General features: G+C 46.6%; 1 long non-coding RNA gene across 1 annotated transcript; it reads left to right on the top strand.

The window, feature by feature from the left end:
• Window positions 1-1,420: 1,420 nt before the first annotated feature.
• Window positions 1,421-5,441, top strand: LOC123818319. Its single transcript, XR_006785606.1, has 3 exons — window positions 1,421-1,546; window positions 1,895-2,039; window positions 5,338-5,441. It is a non-coding gene; the product is annotated as an uncharacterized LOC123818319 (long non-coding RNA).
• Window positions 5,442-6,000: the final 559 nt, after the last annotated feature.

Here is a 6,000-nt window from a genome sequence, read left to right on the forward strand (position 1 = left end):
ATAATAAAAAAAATTTTGTTTTATTTTAAAACCCCCGGACAGAGAGCTGAAACTCAAAAGTCCCTTGGAAAGCTCAAGTTTCCCTCCATAATGAAATACCGGCTTTCACATGAAATACCACTGGGAAAAACAATGTGCTAGTATTAGTAAATAAGGTAGACAGCAGTGATATCAGTAATAATATATTGGTAATATATATTTTTAGGAATATAAATTGAATTTCTGCATAGGCCAAGAACTAGCTAGCTAAGCTGATAAAAAAAGTAAGGAAGTCTATAGTTGTAGGAAATGTTGAAGGAAAAAATAGAAAATTGAATGTTGACTTCCCTATGGTAAAAAGAAGGCTGGATTAGATAGAGCCTTAAAATTTTATTTCGTCAAAAACCAAAACAAGCAAACAACATAAGAAGTTCAAATCCAGCCGAAGGCGGGGAGAACACGGTTGTAGCAGCTGGTTTCTGAAATCAGTGGAGGAAAATTTGTTTCCTAAGCTTCAGCCATTAGGAGTTGTATTAGTCTGCTTGAGTTGCTATAACAGAAACCACAGACTGGGTGGCTAACGCAACAGAAGTGTCATTTCTCACAGTTCTACAGGCTGGAAGTCCATTCTCAAGGTGCCGGCAAATTTGGTTTCTGGTGAGGTCTCCCTTGTTGGCTGGTGCTGATGTCTCTTCTTACGGGAACATGAACTGTATTGGGTCCGGGACCCATCCATGTGACCTCCTTTAACCTTAATTAGTTCCTTAGAGACCCCATCTTCAAATATGCCCACACTGGGGGTTAGGGTCTCCACATAGGAATTTTGAGGGGACATTCGGTTCATAACACTAGACAACAGAAATCTTACAAAGACCTCTTCCCTGGGTCTTTAATGGCTTGGGCTGAAGAGAGAAAAAAATCCATAAAATCAACTTTTGATTTGCTTTAAAATGTAGCTCTCTCTAAGACTGGGTTTGACCTCTATTGAAGGCCTTGGTTTTCCCCTTCATTTATTCATTCATTCAAGAAATACATGGTAGGCACCTCTTCAGTTCAAAAGTCAGAGTTGTTGAAAGGTGTCTCCGAGCCAGATCGTCCGAGTTCAGATATCTGCTCTACTAGTATTCTTAAATAGCCTGGGACAACACGGCGCTGGGGGTTGGGGGTGGTAATACCTGCCGCAGGGCTGTTTATGAGAAGTCGGTAAGTTCATAGTTCAGCCTTTAGACTAGCACTCGGCACTGGGTGTTTATAGTAGGAATGATATAAAGCACTGTTTACTGGTTTGATGAAGGAAGTGAAAACACTCAGGATGAGCACTGTCTTGAAGAAGCTCATGTTCCGGTGAGGAGAGTGCACACATGAGCAGTGATGACACAGTGCAGCCAGTGCCCTGTGGACGTTCGCGTGGGGAGTTCGGGGAGAAGTCATAGATGTTCGTGGGGGAGGTGACATCTGCGCAGTCTTGAACACGTGGGGCAAGTAATCAGGGAGGAAGATCCCTGCCTGTGAAGAGAATCTGGCAAAGTAGGCGGTTGTGAGAGCAGGCGTCCTGGAGAACCACCAGGTGAGTCGATATATGGGTCTCGTCTGAAGCTCTGGCTACATGTGACCCTGAAGAGATAGGCAGGTCAGCTCGTGAGAACTTCACACTTAAAAGTGCTGATGGGGAGCCATGAACTTCAACAAAGGAGGGGAAAAAAAGTGGAAGTCTGCTGAATTCATTTTCAGGCAAAGAGAACGGAGGACATGTTTTTTTGTGGGGTTTTTTTTAAGATTTTATTTATTTTTAGAGAGGGAAGGGAGGGAGAGGGAGAGAGAGAGAAACATCAATGTGCGGTTGTTGGGGGCCATGGCCTGCAACCCAGGCATGTCCCCTGGCTGGGAATTGAACCTGCGATGCTTTGGTTCGCAGCCCACGCTCAATCCACTGAGCTACGCCAGCCAGGGCTGAGGACATGTTTATACAACCACTTGTACATGAACGTTTGTAGCAGCGACCTAAATGTCAACTGAGGAGTGAATAAAATGTGACACATCCGACCAGTGGGATATTATTTGTAAGTAAGTGCAGTACGCCCTGGCTGGGGGCGGGTGGGGGGGCTCGGTTGGTTGGAGAGTCACCCTGTTCACCAAAAGTTTGCAGGTTTGATTTGCAGTCAGGATCCAGGAACATACCGACGTTGCAGGTTTGATCCCCAATTGAGGCATGTACAGGAGGCAATGATCGATGTTTCTCTCAAATCAATAATAAAAAATATCCTTGGGTAAGAATTTTTTAAAAAGTAGTATGGCGCGTGTTACACTGTGGATGAGACTTGAAAACACGCCAAGTGACAGGAGTCACTTGCAGAAGACTGTGGTCGTTGTATGACTCCATTTATATGAAATGTCCAGAACAGGTAAGTCTGTAGAAACAGAAAATAGATCGGCGGCCGCCTAGGGCCGGACGAGGGGGAAGATGGGAGGAATGGGGTGTGAGTGCTGGTGGGTGTGGCTTTCTCTCAGGTGATGGAAGTGCTCTAACACTGATGGTGGTGATGGTTGCTTGGGGAACGCACTAAAACACTTTAAATGGGCGAATTACATCCTATGTGAAGTATGTCCACTTAAAAAGAGAGGAAAGACATAGAAATAATACAAGAAACTCCCAGATACCAAGACTCCAGATGGAAAAAACCTACTGAGTATTCAGCAAAAGACAGATGACAAAATGAAATTGCCCCTACCGGGGCGTATCACAGAAATGTTAAAGAGAAGTCCCTAAAAGCTTCCACCAGGGGAAAAAAATCATAAAGAAAGGGGAACTGGATAATTATTATTAAAAAAAACCAGTCCTGAATCTAGAAGTCCCTGGAGCAATACAGTCAGGAAATTCTCAGTATAAATGATTTGCAACCTAGTATTCTGTTCCCAGCTGGCCAAGCGTGAGGTTAGCCAAAAGTCATTCTCAGACATGCCAAATCTGAGAAAGAGAAAGCATTACCTTTTAAAAGCATCCTGTCTGAGGATACTAGAGGATGTGCTCTACTCTAAGGGATAAACCAAAAGAGCAGCCACAGGCTCTAGAAAAGAGGCTTTGATAGTAAACTCAAGTTCACAGAATACAACTCAGCGGATCAGGAGAAGAGTTTGAGCACACCGGGTCGGAAGATGAACACATACATAGGTCTCCAGAAAAGATCTTTTCAGGAGAAGAAAATATAACTGACAACATGAGTGATAGTTTTAACTACCTGGGAAATTATATAAGGAAGAGAGATAGTATTCAGGTGTTAAATAAAAAAGCAGGTATTTATTCATTGCAGTAAAAGCAGAAAGCTGTAGAAGAAAAATGTAGTCAGTGTTACAGGCTCTGCAGTGAACAGTATTTCCATAGACACAACAACGAACACCTCAAATATGAATTGGGGCACAAAAAATTGGGACCATTGGGAAGAAAAGAGGATTGGAAATGAACGGTATGGCACAGGCAACTGGCAGTCGGAAGGGATTAGTGACCAGAGCACTGGAGCAGGGTTCTGGGGGCCCCCTCAGCTGCTGGGTCCTGGGGAAGTCCGGGGTGTCCAGGACAGGGACTGGAGCAGACGGGCTGGCCTGGATGGGGCATGAGGACGCTTCTGTGCCAACCAGTACAGCACTTCATTCTGCCGTGTGAAAACAACCCACATGGTTGTAGTGTGTGACCATCTGGATACCATCTGCAAAATGGGAGTGTTTGGGAGTGAAATTCTGGTCACAATGGAAAGTCAGTGCATAATCTCTAAAGAAGCTGAATCGAGAGATGGCACAAGGTGGGTATTACTCTGATTAGAAAAAGGCAGCTGAGAGAGCAGAAAATAGTTCACTTTGCAGATGAACCTAGGTAAGGGAAGTAGGTCAAGGGGCTGATTTTTTTGTTGTTACGAGCCTTATAGATTTGATTCTTTTAATTATGTGCATAAAATACTTGCATTAAAATAAATTAGATTTTTTTTAACGATTTAAAAGCTATAACATGAATGCAAGTGACTGAATTTTCTTTGACACTATCTTCATATCATCGAGAATTAAAGAGCAATATGCCAGAGGCTGTCGCAGGGTTTTCAGTGCCGTTATCTCGGTATATTTCAGATAAGACTGAGCATCTTATCTGAGCATCTGTTTACAGCCGAGAGGTTTAGTTAGGGTTTCTTTGGAGTTCTTTTTTTTCTTCCCCTAACCATTTGTTTTGCAAATGGATTCTATTATCAAGCCTCTGTGTGTAAAAAATGAAGAAAAAATGTCTTTCTGGAGAACCACTGAAGGGTTTGTGGGGGTTATCTATGAAAGGATTTGGGTAAATCAATACTGTATTTATTTGGAGTTTCAGGGGTGAAGAGTCCTCTTGTCTTCATCGCTGTGCCTCTAGCCTGCACCCTGCGGGCCTTTCACTAACAATAGTCGATTGAATGAATGATTTTATATTGCAGATTTCTAACTCATCAGTTCCCCTAGGTCATGGCTCAGGCATTACTGACTCGCCTTCATATTCATTACGAATTCAGGTTAGAAGATGGGCTTACTCTTGCAGGGGGTGGGCGTGGAGGTGGGATTTAGAGGGCTGGGGGCAAATCCCTAGGAAACTGCCTGAGCTGGAACTAGCATTTTCTGACTACCAGAGCGGAAGTCTAGTCCCCAGATCCCTGCGTGGCCGGAGAAGAAGAGCATGGCATTCCCGCCTCTCAGCCTGACTGTGATGCCAGAGATACATTTGCCCTCCGGTCCTCTTCCTTTGCCTGCATCCTCTTGACTTTTGGGGTGCCTGGGGTAGCCAGAGCAGACCCCGGGCAGGTGTTCTGTATCATCACCTCAACCAGCCTCTTTCAGAGAGTGGCTTCCAGCCTTGGACTCACTCCCAGTCACGGATTGCAAGGCCCCCCTGCTGTCCGCATGTGCGCCTCTGTGGGCCGCCCCCCCCCCCCCAGTGATGGCGCTGGAGCCCTCTGTCCATTTCTGCCCCTCCTGTCACCTTGACGGAACATGCCCCTCTTCACCAGTCCCTAAGTATCCGAGACTTTTGGCCCTTCAAACCCTTCTGAGGGTTAGTTCTCCCGTGAAGCAGCCAGTGGTCGCCCCTTCAGGGTCCTAGCTGCCCGACAGCCCCTCCCATCTCTGCCTCCGGGAGCGCCGGCTGGTTCCATGGTTCTTTCCCAGCAAAGCTCTCCCTCATTGCTTTGTTCCTACTTGTGACGCTCCTTCCCAGCCATTTTACAGCTGAGCCTTTCCACCAGAAAACCAGGTAGGAAGAAGGGAGGCTTTGACTTTCTGTCTTGCTTCATTTCCTTCCCTGTCAAAAAAAAAAATAAAATAAAATAAAAATTGAGCCCTTTTCTCCAGCTGCCGCTAAGGTGCTCGGCCCGCCTAGGAAGAAGCCAAGGTCGCGTTGGGGTGAGGCCCTGGACTAGCCCCACTCGCTGCAGCACTCGCCCGCACTCGCCCACAGCCTGGCCGCCGCCTCGGAGCTCGCCTGCACATCTCCTGGGCCCTTATCCTGCACGAGGATGAGGTGGCGGTGACAGAGGATAAGATCAATGCCCTCATCACAGCAGCTGGTGTAAATGTCGAACCTTTCCGGCCAGGCTCCGGCCAGTGTCAACACGAGGAGCCTCCTCTGCAACGCAGGGGCTGGTGGACCCAGGCCTGCAGCCAGTGCTGCACCAGCAGGGGGTCCTGCCCCTCCACTGCTGCCGGCCCTCCCCCACCCCCCCTCCCACCCCCGCTGGAGAGAAAGTGGAGGCAAAGAAAGAAGGACCTGCGGAGTCCGTTGATGACACGGGCTGTGGTCTTTTTGACTAAACCTCTTTCGTAACACGTTCTAGAAAACGTTGAACTCGTAAGAAATTTTTGTTTTTTGATAGGAAAAAGAGGTTCAAATAAGTGTGGGTATGAATTCCCGATGCTCTCTACTATGCCAAATCTGCCCAGCTCCGCCCCAACCTGTGAGGGTGCAGAAAATTAGAGGAGGCCCACAAAGAAAAAGGGAAAGAAAAGAACGGAATC

The sequence above is a fragment of the Phyllostomus hastatus genome, unplaced genomic scaffold, assembly GCF_019186645.2.
Source record: "Phyllostomus hastatus isolate PE091 unplaced genomic scaffold, TTU_PhHast_1.1 phas_contig_283, whole genome shotgun sequence".
Classification (NCBI taxonomy): domain Eukaryota; kingdom Metazoa; phylum Chordata; class Mammalia; order Chiroptera; family Phyllostomidae; genus Phyllostomus; species Phyllostomus hastatus.